The sequence below is a fragment of the Taudactylus pleione genome, unplaced genomic scaffold (genome assembly GCF_031769625.1).
Source record: "Taudactylus pleione unplaced genomic scaffold, aTauple2 ptg000792l, whole genome shotgun sequence".
Taxonomy (NCBI): domain Eukaryota; kingdom Metazoa; phylum Chordata; class Amphibia; order Anura; family Myobatrachidae; genus Taudactylus; species Taudactylus pleione.
Window position 1 is genome coordinate 2,546,206 of NW_028285194.1, and position 15,931 is coordinate 2,562,136.

The 15,931-nt window shown below is 47.2% G+C and overlaps 1 protein-coding gene across 2 annotated transcripts in view; it reads left to right on the forward strand.

The window, feature by feature from the left end:
• Positions 1 to 9,976: 9,976 nt before the first annotated feature.
• Positions 9,977 to 15,931, forward strand: part of TMEM161B (transmembrane protein 161B) — a 42,712-nt gene continuing 36,757 nt past the window's right edge. Inside the window, exon 1 of one of the 2 annotated variants that reach the window (XM_088457946.1) lies at positions 9,977 to 10,367. The gene's annotated coding sequence lies outside the window, so the exon portion shown is untranslated. The remainder of the gene's footprint in view (positions 10,368 to 15,931) is intronic. The other variant, XM_088457947.1, reaches the window with a different exon arrangement.

Sequence of the window (15,931 nt, forward strand, 5' to 3'; positions counted from 1 at the left end):
AAAAAAAAAAACTCGATCAGACTCGATTCTTAGTAAATTTACCCCCTAGTGTCCTCCCCTGTGTTACCCTTCAAACACTGCAGCATGTCGATCATGATGTGGCTAAGGGGACCCCTGAAAATCAAAGATGTATGCAAACCATTGAGTTTGTGTACATCTCTGACTCTCTACACGCTGCTCTCTTAGTTCCAGGACATCCGTGCCCTCATTTCATGCTGTGTCTGTTCCCATAGTGTCAAGACATCCGTGCCTCTCATTGCATGCTACGTGCTGTTCCCTACAATGTAAGGACATCTGTGCCTCTCATTGCATACTACGTGCTGTTTCCATAGTGTCAGGACATCCGTGTCTCTCATTTCATGATGCGTGCTGACAGGGCTGCCATCAGAGATTGTGGGGCCCGGGACTCACAAAATAGGCTGGGCCCCTCCTCTTGGGTGGGTGGGGGGCAGTTTTTCAGAAGTTGGAATTGCTGCTGATAATATGGGTGGATCTACAGCAAAGGTGGGGCATTAATTGGTGCGTAAGCCAGTTTTAAAAAATTATCAAAGTTTGGGCTGTGGTGGATGCTAACATGTCAATCAGTAATATAGAAGTGAGGGTGAGAGAGCAAAGTAAGGGTGTGGGAGAACAGGGTGAAAGTGTGAGGGCAGGGTGAGGATGGGAGAGCAGAGTGAGGGTGGCAGAGCAGGCTGAGAGTGGCAGAGCAGAGTGAAAGTGTGAGAGCAGGCTGAAGGTGGCAGACCAATCTGAGGGTGGCAGAGTAGGCTGAGGTTAGGAGAGTAAGGTGAGGTTGGCAGAGCAGGCTGAGAGTAGGAGAGTAAGGTGAGGGTGGCAGAGCAGGCTGAGGGTAGGAGAGTAAGGTGAGGGTGGCAAAGCAGGCTGAGGGTAGGAGAGTAAGGTGAGGATGGCAGAGCAGGCTGAGGGTAGGAGAGTACGGTAAGGGTGGCAGAGCAGGCTAAGGGTAGGAGAGTAAGGTGAGGGTGGCAGAGCAATCTGAGGGTGGCAGAGCAGGCTGAGGGTAGGAGAGTAAGGTGAGGGTGGCAGAGTAGGCTGAGGGTAGGAGAGTAAGGTGAGGGTGGCAGAGCAGGCTGAGGGTAGGAGAGTAAGTGGAGGGTGGCAGAGCAGGCTGAGGGTGGCAGAGCAGAGTGAAAGTGTGAGAGCAGGCTGAGGGTGGCAGAGCAATCTGAGGGTGGCAGAGCAGGCTGAGGGTAGGAGAGTAAGGTGAGGGTGGCAGAGCAGGCTGAGGGTAGGAGAGTAAGGTGAGGGTGGCAGAGCAGGCTGAGGGTGGCAGAGCAGAGTGAAAGTGTGAGAGCAGGCTGAGGGTGGCAGAGCAGGTTGAGGGTAGGAGAGTAAGGTGAGGGTGGCAGAGCAGGCTGAGGGTAGGAGAGCAGGCTGAGGGTGGAAGAGCAGAGTGAAAGTGTGAGAGCAGGCTTAGGGTAGGAGAGCAGGAATCTCTGTACCTGGTCTGTCTTCACCACATTGGAAGTGGGATCCCCCGCAGCCTCTCCTGCCCATCTGAGCTCTTCACTATCGTGCTGCAGCAGATGTATATAGCTTCTCCCCCGACGATGTGGCTCCTCACTGTCCCCCGGCTGTTGTCTGCCTGGCCTCTCCCTTCTTGCTTACGAATGCTGGACTGCGGCTTCTGCTCCAGGCACGCCGCTGACGTTTACATTCACCCAGCCAGAGAGAGGGGCCCGGGTAACAGCAGAATTTCTAACTTGGTGCTGGCCGCAAGTTAATTGGAGGACAGGCAGCGAATCAGGAGCCGCCGCTGTGGCCGCTCTTGATTGGCTGCCGGTCCGCGAGCTCCAACTTGCTCGCGGTCAGCAGCCAATCAAATATGTTGCCGGCACTTATCCACTCTGCTGCCAGCCTGCCATCCGGACCCCCTTTAAGCTCAGGCCCAGGACATTAGGCCCAGCAGTTCCCTCCTGATGGCGGCCCTGTGTGCTGATCCCACAGTGCCAGGACATCCGTGCCTCTAATTGCATGCTGCATGTTGTTCATATAGTGTCAGGACATCCGTGCCTCTCATTGCATGCTACGTGCTGATCTCACAGTGCCAGGAGATCTGGGTCTCTCACTGCATGCTACATACTGAGCTGGGGGTGCACAGGGCAAGAAAGGCTGGACCTTAATTTGGGGGCACAGGACAGGGAAAGCTGGCTGGACTAGAGGGGTCAGGGCAGGGAAGGATAGGTGTACTAGGGGGAGGCACAGGGCAGGTAAGGCTGGACTGGGAAGGGGGGACAAGGCAGAAAAGACTGGCTGCATTAGATGGCACAGGGCAGGGAAAGATGGCTTGTTTAGAGGGCACAGGGCAGAAAAGGCTGGCTGGACTGGGGGGGCACAAGGCAGAGAAGGCTGTCTGGACAAGGGGAGCACAGGACAGGCGAAGGCTGGCTGGAGTAGAAGGTTAGGGTAGGGAAGGCCAGCTGCACTAGGTGGAGGGGCATAAGGCAGGGACTTTGAGTCCTACCTTGTTTGTCAGCATAAGCGGGACCCGGGAGACAGCGGCGCAGATATACAATGGCAGCCTGGGAGAAATGGCGCAGCGCTGCCGGCGGTCTTTCAAATATGGCATTGGCCGCGAGCCAATCACAGCTCGCGTACCAGCAGCCAATCAGTAGCGGCCATCGCGGCCATTCCTGATTGGTCGCCGGTCCACGAGCTGTAATGCTCGCGGATGGTGCCATGTTTCAAATACCGTCGGCGGCGCTGCGCTGTTTCTCCCAGGCTGCCGAAGCCAGATTCTTCACATCTTCTGCCCTGCTGTCACCGGGCCCCCGCTCTCTCCGGGCCCGGGACTCCAGGCCCGGCAGACCCCCCCTGATGGCGGCCCTGCGTGCTGATCCCACAGTGCCTCTCATTTCATGCTACATGCTGTTCCCACAGTGCCAGGACATCTGTGCCTACTTTAAGCTCAGGCCCGGGACAGTAGGCCCGGCAGTCCCCCCCTGATGGTGGCCCTGCGTGCTGATCCCACAGTGCAAGGACATCTGTGCCTCTAATTGCATGCTGCATGTTGTTCATATAGTGTCAGGACATCCGTGCCTCTCATTGGATGCTACGTGCTGATCCCACAGTGCCAGAAGATCTGTGTCTCTCACTGCATGCTACATACTGTTCCCACAGTGCCAGGACATCAGTGCCTCTCATTGCATGCTACGTACTGATCCCACAGTGTCAGGACATCCGTGCCTCAAATTGTATGCTACGTGCTGTTCCCATAGTGTCAGGACATCTGTGCCTCTCATTGCATGCTACATACTGTTCCCACAGTGCCAGGACATCAGTGCCTCTCATTGCATGCTACATGCTGTTCCCACAGTGCCAGGACATCAGTGCCTCTCATTGCATGCTACATGCTGTTACCACAGTGTCAGGACATCCGTGCCTCAAATTGTATGCTACGTGCTGATCCCATAGTGTCAGGACATCTGTGTCTCTCATTGTATGCTATGTGCTGATCCCATAGTGCCAGGACATCCGTGCCTCAAATGGTGTTCTACGTGCTATTCCCATAGTATCAGGAAATCCGTGTCTCTCATTGCATGCTACGTGCTGATCCCACAGTGCCAGGATATCCGTGCCTCTCATTTCATGCTACGTGCTGTTCCCACAGTACCAGGGCATCTGTGCCTCTCTTTGCTTGCTACATGCTGTTCCCACAGTGCCAGGACATCCGTGCCTCTCATTGCATGCTACGTACTTATCCCACAGTTCCAGGTCATCTGTGCTTTCAATTGCATGCTACAGTACGTACTGTTCCCACAGAGCCAACACCTCCGTATACCCTACTGCACACTACACGCTGTACAAATAGTGCCAAAGCAGCCGTGTACATTGTGGCATGCAACCAAAATCCCACACTTTGTATACTCAGCTGTACCTTCGGCATTTAAGCCTACTGTGTTAAACACCTGAGGGTATTCAGGACCTCATTCAGAGTCGGTCGTTTCGGCCGCAGAGTCGTACGCCACTGATGTTCGCTAAACTGCGCATGCGTAAAATTCGCAATGCACGTGCGCAAACTAGCTATTACGATCTGAAATTGCTCACTCCTTCAATTTGGCAAGGTCGTTAGTTTGAGTAACAGGATGAGGCGTTTGTGGGTGGTAACAGGGGAAGGTGCGTGCCTGACTATGCAAACGGCGTTTTATGGGAGTGCATAATTAACTAAGTAGTGTCATGGCACATGTGACATGGGAGGTTTTTACACTGACTTGATCGTAGTGCTTAAGAGAGGGTATGGTCAACCTTATGGTCTACGACCAGCTCCGATGGTTCCCGATGGTCTCGATTAATCCTTATATGCCCGGAGATAACGTGTAATGGGAACGAGAAGGGGGCGTATTTTTAGTCTTACGGCCGCATCCTCCCCTCGCCCGTCCAGCTAACGATCCCATCTTAACGACGCAACTTGCGAGCGCTTCATTTGCATATCCGGCCCCTTTTACCTTACGACCGTGCGGCCGCAATGACCGACTCTGAATGAGGTCCTCAGTGGCTACCACCTCTCAGAGTATCGCTGCTATACCTCTTTCACTGTATTCCCCTCTTAGAAGAGAACACTCAGGCCATGACTACAGCTGGAACTCCATCCGCAATGGATCCCCTGCAAGGCTTTACTGGAAAGGTAAAGAACCGAGTGAACAGATAATGCTGTGTCTGCAGGACTTGTCACGATGCCTGGAGGAATTTCACCAGCGCTTTTCCATCCCCTCTGGGAAACAAAATCCCAAGGTTTCACAAAAATAAAACACTTTGAGTCTTTATTTACACAATATAATGTTTATTTAAAAAAAATGGGAAATGAGGTGTTGGGGTATACAACTTAAGTTGGTCTCACATTTGTGTGCGTGTGTGTGCCAAATTAAGAAAAGTCCCAGTGGTTTAGCTATATGCACTGATCCTCCGTGGTAAAAATAAAAAAAGGAAGTGGGTGTGATCTCATACTGCTCTACAAGCTGCTTTAGGTTTTTTCTGGAAATATAAGTTATGATTAGGGTGCCATGCCTAATCATGTACAGTGTCACTGCTGGAACAGTTTTGTTTATGTGCAGTGTGGGGCCAATTTAGAGTTGCACGGGAAGTCATCCGCAATTGCACTTGTACTACACTGCATGCATGGAACTAGATTACAGAGTTGTGTGACTGCACAGCCCTTATCCATAAATTTCTTGACATAGCCATCATCACTAACAACAATCACTCACACCAGCCCTATCCTTGGTGCAAGACACCTGTCTGAAATAAATCAGACGGGTCTCTGCGTATTCAAACCTAAGCACAGCCTGCATTTCTGACTACATGACCAAGACACAACCTTACCAAACTTGTGCAAATACCCCCCTCCCACCCCCCAGTTGCCACACAGTTAGCCATCCAGCCACAAATGGAATTGCAACTGAGAAAGGTACAGCTCAGAATTTTTCGTAGCTATATGCGCTTAGCTATGGACCTTGCACAGTGTTTTGTGATGGCATTTAGCCATCGTATGGAGGCCGATGGTTTAATCATTGATGTTTAACTAGTGTGCATGCACAGTGGACACCGGAAGTCCATGGAAAGGATCTCTGAAGGGAAGACGAACGCATCACACGAAGAGTGCACTAGTGTAAGGTGAATGAGCCAGTGTAAGGCATTAGGAAAGCTACGTGGTGACCTGTTGCACTCATGACCGTATCACCACATACATTTCTTCACCCATTACACTGGCTCATTCCCCTTACACTCGCCCAGTCCTTGAGTGATGCGTTCATCTTCCCTTTCCCTCTACATTGTAAGCTTCTAGAAGCAGTGTCCGCCTTGCTCCTGTTCTCCCAGCCTTCTTCTCTTGCTCACCACCGACACTCTACACCCCCTACTTGGCACTCTGCCCCTGCACTCCACTACTTCGATGCCTTGCACCTCATTCAGCGGTATCAAACCTGTTAGTTACACCCTCACTAATGGGTACAGGTTTCAGCCTACGCTGAATTCTCCCCTTGCGTCCGTAGCTGTGTGTTGTTCTGGCTGAGAATTGTGGTGCTAATTGTTAACTGTTCACTGTTTTGTACTGGTTACTGTAGTGTAATGTTCTACCTTGTGCTGTCATATTGTTTGCCTGATGTATGGCGCTGCGGATCACTTGTGGCGCCCTATAAGTATAATAATAATAATACAGACACTCCTTCCTGGTGCCCACAGCAGAAGCCATCAAATGAGTATTGGAAAGAAGCTTGCGATGGTTGGAAACCATCACAATCCCAGGATTGGATGGTTTCCAACCATCCATTTCTGTCAGATAAGGAATATCAGTGCCTGGAAACTAAGGCCGTCCCTAGTTCTCATTATGAAGGACCTGTCAGGTCCTGCTTTTAGATACTGTACATTGAGCTGCATATAGCCAACACCATATTATTAGAAAGCATAGCTATTTAAAATGACGTTGTAAAGGTAGCAGTTGCATGTTTCATCCATGTAGGTGCCGAGAGCATGCATATGGGCAGCACGGATGGTGTAATGGTTAGCATTACTGCCTCATAGCACTGAGAGGGCACAGGATTTCCCAAAATCTGCAGCACAGGAGAGAGAACAAATTAACACTGAAATGTTTTATAATAAAGCTATAATATACAGCAGACCAGTTAGGCTTTGAGGGCTTCAGAGGTGCATGCAGTTGCAGCCACTGGTGCATATGTTTACGGAGTTGCAGAGGCAATAATAGGTAATGCTACTTTAAGCCTTTCCCTCGTGTACTAGTGTGCAACTGATAATGCAAGCACTGAAACTCCCACTTTTAGTATCTCTGGATGCTGCAACACCGCCGGCAGGGGCGCCGAGACGGGGGAAGAACGTGTACTTATTACCCGGGCCCGGGCTTGCTGGAAGGGCCTGGCGCCGCTCCCCCTCACTCTTACATCACAGCAGCCCAGCACACGAGTGCTATGTGCTAGGCTGCACTGAGAGACTGCTCGTGGCTGCTAAGCAGTAGCCGCAGCAGTCTCCTATGCCTATGGGGGGAGCGATCACACTGATTGCACCCCCCCACTCGCTATGCGTCGGGCTGAGGGGCTCGCAGCGCCCCCCTCTGATGCTGCAAACATGTTTTGCTTAGATTTTTCCTAAGGAGGCGTGGCCATGCCTCCCGAGATTAGGCCATGCCCCCTTCATCCGGACCTGGCTGTCGGCGCGCCTGACCGCCGGAAAATCTTGACACTTCCCCATCGGCGCACCACCAACACTTGCACCAGCCCTATTTCAGATGCATAGTCTTTGTCTGAACATGGTCGCTGTGGCTTCGGCTCTGCATCTGAGATCGCAGCTACTTTCACTGACACACCTGCGACACTTCCATAACATGCTCATGCGAGAGTTTTTGGGGTACACTTCACTCACTCCCCTTGTCATATCTAATATCTAACTAGTGTTCATTCTAGCACCCTGCAACTGCCACAACCCGAGCAGTTCCGTTTTCCTACCTGGGGTCTCGCTCTTTGCTCAGGTGCTGCACGGGTTGTGACAGGTGCAGGGTGCTAGAATAAACACTGCACAACAGCGCATTTGTGCGTACAGTCAGGGAAACGCATTCCTCGTAAGGGTTTTCAGAATATTTTGCGCACGCACAGAAGCAAATAATCGTTTAACAATATGAACATTAGCATTGCGTGCAGTTAGCGTGCACCTCTAAATCATTCCATAAGCCTTGCAGCTGATAGTCCAAAAAATAAGTAAACAGATCTGTATATACATTTTCTGACCAGAATTGGCTTTACTTAAATTTGAATGCTGCCTACAGTCTCCAGAATTATTGATGCTCAGTAAAATACAATGTAAGTCTAAGAAGTACAGTACATACTGCATTATGCTACAGGTGCTTTAAGCCATACTTGCCTGTTCTCCCGAAAGGTGCGGGAGGCTCCTGATTTTTTAGGTACTCCTCACACCTCCGGAAGAGTGGCCGGGTCTTCCTATTGAAGTGGGCAGCATGGAGAGATAATACCGGCAATCGTCAATCCGTGAGGAGGAGGCGTGGTTAAATGACGTGAATGGGGCCTATTGATATGACTGTATCCCGCCCCCCCTCCCCCCTCCTTAAAGTGACCAACTGAGTCTCATCCCTGTGCTGCTGCTGGAGAGGAGATTTTCAAAGTCAGCAAGTAAGCTTTCAGATTCATTAATGATTTCGCTGTGCAAAGTAGTGGTTCTTATCTGCAGTCAAATTCTATGTTTCTATTTGAGGTCACCAAAAGGTAAAAAAGGGCAGACTAGATGGGTCAAGTGGTTCTTATCTGCTGTCAAATTCTATGTTTCTAAAGTACAAGGTTCTGTCATAAATCTTCTTTAGAGGTTCTGTAACCAATAGCGACCAGCCGTTTATGCCTTCTTTTAGTTAGGAAACATGTTTATGGTTGCTATACGTTACTGAACTTTTACAAGTGCACCAGTTTCTCAGGCATAACTCCCAACATACGGGAGAGTGGAGATGGGGCTCCCTACGCTCGCCATAGGGGAGCGCCTTGGGAAAAGGAGCAGGGCCTAATGGAAATGGGCATGGCCATCTGTCACTTCCACTTTTCCATCACACCTCCCAACTGTCCCTTTTTTGGACGTCTTCGGCATGCGCAGAGTCCTGTTTACATGGTTAGAAACGTCAGAAAGTATGCTTCATTCTGGAGTCCTGGCCAGCTCCCCAAGCTCACCCCATCACACTGTTTAAATCAGGGGCATTTCAAGAGAGGAGGGGGCCCGTGTGCAGACTCCGTCCGAGGCCCCCTTCTCTCTCTCTGGCGGCTGGCAGTGCACTGAGCTCAGCGCATCAGAGGTACGGTACACTCTGGGCACTAGTCTGTGTCCAGAGTCTACAGCGCATGTACAGGTCACACCGTTTACCCGATGTTTTCCATACTCTGCATTCGCAAAATGCCAGGAAAATGGCAGCGGCAACCATTTTCCTGGCGTTTTTTAGAGTGCTGACTCCGACGCAGGAATCCCAAGTATAATATGGGTGCAAGTTGTGGGGTGAAGGCTCCCCTGGACCCAGGGGCCCGTGTGCACCGCATATCCTACACTCATAATATAAATACGACCCTGGTTTGAATCTATTCACCTTCTGCACTGTACAGCATGATACATTACTTTATACTATTCGACTTTTGTAATTACCTCTGCAGAGGAAGCCCAGAGAGGAGTCACATGTGGCCGGTGTCAGGGTTCGTGAAAAAATGTCACGAGTACCACATATTCAAATAGGAGGCAAGGCCAGATGACGTAATAATCATAGAATCACATCACTAGGCCCCACCACCCTTCTCACGGACCGCAGATTCCCAGTATTATTTTACCCATTCTGGCCACTTCACTAGGAAGTGAGCGGGATGCAGGAGTAATAAATACTCCTCTGGGGGTGTGGGGGGTTACCCAGAGAAACTGGTAACCTCCCGTAGTACCAAGGAGAGTAGGCAAGTATTGCATTACTATCTATGAGACACCTGCTGTTAGGGAATACTACTTCCAAGTTCCTTTAAGACAAAAGCTTATTGGTTGCAACTTTGAATTTATCAATTTTATCACTCCTGAATGTTAATTCCCTAAATGAATTACAACATTTCCTTGTTTTTTCTTGTAGGCTGTAGTCACCTATGAGTTTCTCTTTAAAGTCTCTTATTGCCCTAGATCGTTTGGTATTATAACACATAAACTAATATACTATATTGTTCTGTATATTCATGGTCTATAACGCCTGATGACACTGAAGGCGAAATGATAATGATGTTTTCTTTTGTAAGAAGAAAGAACTGCTGCCCATGACATTGCTCTACATACCTTTGCCCACACACATCATGGCCGTCCAAGGTCAGTCACGTGACCGGTAGCAGTTGAAGCCGGCACCAACGCACATTATGTACCACGTGATGTTTCCGCATCATACGTCAATTTAGCCTCATCTGATAAAACGTCAAAAGCTTTACCCGTAATACGCATGCGCAGGCAGCTACAGGGTCCTTTCTTAGTAACTGGTCTGCCCTTCAGGTGCCTGTTTAGAATGAGCAATAACATTAGGTGCTGACAAGTAGTTACGTCTTATTCCATGCTCTTGTTACTGGCTGCTTATTTCTAGGGTATCTCCGACAGTCTCACCCTGACTTGTAATGTGCTGTGTGATCTTACCGAGCCCGTGTACTCAGAAGGGCGCCGCCATGTTGCTGTATGGTGGGGTCCTAGCGTGACCTCCAGCACAAGAAGTGTAGTGGTGCCGGTGACTGGGAAGAGCTGTGTGAACAGGGGACAGGTGTGAGCTGAGCTGCAGCAAGTTTCTGTACAGGTATCAGCACACCCATCTCCAGCTGTATGTTACCAGGTGTACTAACTGAGAGGTACATTCATATTTACTGTGCTCTGATATACACACACACCTTACAGCACTGCATGAGAGGCACCTGCACATACTTATTACTGTCCTATGGGCTGTACACACACCTTACAGCACTGTATGAGAGGCACCTGCACATACTTATTACTGTCCTATGGTCTGATACACACCTTACAGCACTGTATGAGAGGCACCTGCACATACTTATTACTGTCCTATGGGCTGTACACACACCTTACAGCACTGTATGAGAGGCACCTGCACATACTTATTACTGTCCTATGGTCTGATATACACCTTACAGCACTGTGTGAGAGGCACCTGCACATACTTATTACTGTCCTATGGTCTGATATACACCTTACAGCACTGTATGAGAGGCACCTGCACATACTTATTACTGTCCTATGGTCTGATACACACCTTACAGCACTGTATGAGAGGCACCTGCACATACTTATTACTGTCCTATGGTCTGATATACACCTTACAGCACTGTATGAGAGGCACCTGCACATACTTATTACTGTCCTATGGTCTGATACACACCTTACAGCACTGTATGAGAGGCACCTGCACATACTTATTACTGTCCTATGGGCTGTACACACACCTTACAGCACTGTATGAGAGGCACCTGCACATACTTATTACTGTCCTATGGTCTGATATACACCTTACAGCACTGTGTGAGAGGCACCTGCACATACTTATTACTGTCCTATGGTCTGATATACACCTTACAGCACTGTATGAGAGGCACCTGCACATACTTATTACTGTCCTATGGTCTGATACACACCTTACAGCACTGTATGAGAGGCACCTGCACATACTTATTACTGTCCTATGGTCTGATATACACCTTACAGCACTGTATGAGAGGCACCTGCACATACTTATTACTGTCCTATGGTCTGATACACACCTTACAGCACTGTATGAGAGGCACCTGCACATACTTATTACTGTCCTATGGTCTGATACACACCTTACAGCACTGTATGACAGGCACCTGCACATACTTATTACTGTCCTATGGTCTGATACACACCTTACAGCACTGTATGACAGGCACCTGCACATACTTATTACTGTCCTATGGTCTGATATACACACCTTACAGCACTGTATGAGAGGCACCTGCACATACTTATTACTGTCCTATGGTCTGATATACACACCTTACAGCACTGTATGAGAGGCACCTGCACATACTTATTACTGTCCTATGGTCTGATACACACCTTACAGCACTGTATGACAGGCACCTGCACATACTTATTACTGTCCTATGGTCTGATAAACACCTTACAGCACTGTATGAGAGGCACCTGCACATACTTATTACTGTCCTATGGTCTGATACACACCTTACAGCACTGTATGAGAGGCACCTGCACATACGTATTACTGTCCTATGGTCTGATATACACACCTTACAGCACTGTATGAGAGGCACCTGCACATACTTATTACTGTCCTATGGTCTGATATACACCTTACAGCACTGTATGAGAGGCACCTGCACATACTTATTACTGTCCTATGGTCTGATATACACACCTTACAGCACTGTATGAGAGGCACCTGCACATACTTATTACTGTCCTATGGTCTGATATACACACCTTACAGCACTGTGTGAGAGTCACCTGCACATACTTATTACTGTCCTATGGTCTGATATACACCTTACAGCACTGTATGATAGACACCTGCACATACTTATTACTGTCCTATGGTCTGATACACACCTTACAGCACTGTATGATAGACACCTGCACATACTTATTACTGTCCTATGGTCTGATATACACACCTTACAGCACTGTGTGAGAGACACCTGCATATTCATGCAACTGTCTTGTGTACTGATGCAAATATCCCCATTACAGCATTGTATAAGCAGTATAGGTACATGCATATTTATATTACTGTCCTTTTATTTGATGTACACATGCACCTTCCTTCACTGTATGAGAGGTATATGTACCTGTATATTCTTATTGCTGTTCAGTAATCTGGTGTACACACATCTAACATCACTGTATAAAAGGTATAAGTACCTGCGATACTGTGATTTAATACACAGACCTTACACAGATGCAAGTTGTTTTATTGAGATGCACATTTTTCACACCTGACACATTTTAAAAAAGATCCACAGGTGGAGCTAATTATTTCACTTGCGTTGCTGTGAGGAGACCTGGAAAACATGCATTGAGGACTGAGGGCCTGATTCAGACCCGCTCGCGAGCGATATGCGCTCGCAAGCGGGTCGATGGTGGCCCAGTGCGCATGCGCGAGACCCGGATAGCGACGAGCAAACCGTTGCTCTGGGTCTCGTACCAAAGGGGGTGTGCTGTCGATGTTGAGTGACAACACGCCCCCTTTGGTGGGCGGGCCGGGTGGCGTGGCTGCCCAGACGGAGGCGTTCCCATGGGAACGCCTACCGTCTGGGGCTGGCCCCACTGACATCACAAGTGATGTCAGTGGGAGTGCTTTCGGCTCTGTTTGAGCCGAAAGCACTCTTGGGCTTGCGGCAACGAGACCCTACCACAAGAGTCTTGTCGCAAGCCCGATGGTCGCGATGGTCTTGACCATCGCAACCATCATCATGGCTGCTCGCTATAGCTGTGGGTGGTCACCCACAGCTATGCGAGCGGCCAGGAGGCCGTTCTGCAAAACCAGTGGGCCGGCCCTGATTCAGAGCGAGTGCTCTGTCAGAGTGTCCGGCTCTGAGTCAGGCCCTGAGTTTGAGAACCTGTGGCATAAGAGGTACCTGTGCATTATGACTGCTGACCTATGATCTGATGTACACAAACACAGGGGTTAAAAGGGATTCTCAACCCACAAGTTTAATTATGCTTCCTTTATCACTGCTTTCTCTATATATACCTGTATTATCTCTTTTCTGTATGCAATAGGTTTGGTTTTCATAGTGTTTCTAAATACAGTATGTATTCATATTCAATTTTATATGCAGCACTGTTTGCAGTCCAGTATTTCTGTGGGGGCAATTCAATTCATATGCAGAAATTTAGCTATTGGGCTAACTGCCCAGGAGCTATTCAATTACTTCCCACGACTAGCCCCAAGGCTCCTTAAGTGCAAGCAGAAATTTGACTGCTGTATTGGACCTGGGAGCTGCAACTTAATTCGGTTAACCCCAAGCATTATCGCCGAAAGTAATTGAATAGCTCCCAGGCACTTAGCACGGGATCTGAATTCCAGCATAACAAATGAATTGCCCCCTATATATTTTACAGATTTAAGGCCGTATTCAATTAGGTGTGAAAAGTCGCGTTTGGCGATAAGTGTTTGCGGGTGCGAACTTTTCGTGTATATGTGCGTATCGTTCTATCCAATTGCCAAGTGTGAAAACTCCATAGACAGAAACGGCGAAAAGTTTTGCCCATCTCAGAACAGGTGATAAAATTTACAAAATCCCTATTTTTGGATAAAAATGTGGGGACTTGGTTCAGAAACCTTTGGACACCCCCCCACTAATGACTAATTAGGCAAAAAAAAATTTGCTTAATTTCACCTAGTAATGACATGTTATTTGTGGGGTGAAATTATAAAAAGTGTTGGTAAATGGGTTTAAAGTACTGGGTCAGGTATTTTGGGGGGCTGTATGAATGGGGCAGGTGTTTTTAAGATTGCAGGTGGCTGCACCAGGTGTATTTTAATTTTTTTTTAAAACTGCACAGTATAGACGAAATATACTAGCACACGTTTTAATGTACCCCCAATTTAACTACAGCAATTATTTTTTCCAAAAAAAAAATAGTTTTTTTTTATAATTTTTCCATAGTTATGCAAATATGTATATAACAGCCATTTGACTCAATTTAGGGACCCCAAATTATTTTATTAGGGCTATTAATACACTTCTATATTGATTTCCTATGTCAGTTAGGCTTTGTATGGGGTACAGGCTGATTTCCCAAAAATGTGCTGTACTTCTCGCTAGTTTGGCCATATGCAATTATCGTACATATGCGTTATCGTGTTTTGCAGTTGGATTGGGTGAAAAGCGGGAGCGCGCATTGAGTACTCCAAAAGATTGCGTCAAAACTGGCAAATGAGTTGAAAACTACGCCCCCCAATGCTTTTCGCCAAAATGCGTTATTTCGCACCTACTGTGATTGAATACGGCCCTTAATGTTTCCAAATCTGTCCAGTGTACATATTACAGTGTGTGTGTGTGTGTGTGTGTGTGTGTGTATATATATATATATATATATATATATATATATATGTAAGTGTACATAAATATACATACAGTATCAGTCAAAAGTTTGGACATGCCTTCTCATTCAATGGTTTTTGTTTTTTTAAATTATTTTCAACATAGTAGGTTAATACTGAAGACATCAAAACTATGAAAGAACACATATGTAGGGGAATTCAATATGGAGCGATAAGTCCATTTTTTTGCGTTAATATCGCACCTATGACGTCATTGTCGCAGGTTTTAGTTTTACACTGTATTCAATTTCAAAGACTTTTCACAGGTTCGAAAAGTCTTTGAAAAAAAACGGGGATAACTTTTCACCACTGAATAGGTGGCGAAAAAAGTGCAGAATTGGGGTTTAGGGGTGCAGGCTTAAAAAAAATAGCCAGCACCCCTAGGAATGACATTTTAAAAATAACTCTGTCAAAAAAAATGTTAAATAAAAAATAGGGACACCCCAAAAAATTAATTTAAAAATTGGGGTGAAAAAAAAAAAAAGGTAAAAAATTGTTTAACAATAGGGAAATAGGTTCAGGGCTTTTCTGCAAATATGCGGCAGGTGTATTCTAGAATAGATTAATAGCGGCAGGTGCACAGTTGCAGAATTTAAAAAAAATTACTTTAGGGATATAAAAATATGCTAGTACCCATTTTCATGTACCCCAAATTTGATGGGACCACTTAAAAAAACTATAAAAAAAAAAACTAAGTGCGCTTCTGCATCACTTCTTCAATGTCGGGAAAAAAACATCTGCCGCAGCTATTTAAATCCCCGACTTTCATTTGCAGGCTAAAAACGGGGGTACCCATAGTGATCCCCCCATGTTTTTACAGCTTTAGGGGGGTCCTACAATTTTTTTTAGGAAAATTTTGTAATTTAACGCAAATCCCACTTCGCAGGCTCCCGTTTTCGTAGGTTTCATATTGAATACGGGGATAAGCGGGCGCGCGCCCGATACTTTATCCCAGGTAAAAGCTCCGATATGAAACTTAAACTTCGACAGCGAAGTTTACGTTTCATATTGAATACCCCTCATGGAATTTAGTTGTAAACAAAAAAGTGTTAAACAAATCAAGATATGTTTTATATTTTGGATTCCTCAAAGTAGCCCCCTTTTGCTTGAATGACACTCTAAAGCTGGCCATACATATAAAGATTATCTGTCCAACCAGCCAACTAGTTGATTGGTTGGAATGAAAATCTGGTAAGGCAAATGACAATTTGCTCCCAAACGCCGGAAAATGGACAAAAACTGTTTGAACAAATTGTTTAGATCAAACATTTAACAAACTTGTCAGAACGACCATTTTCATCTGTTTTCTGG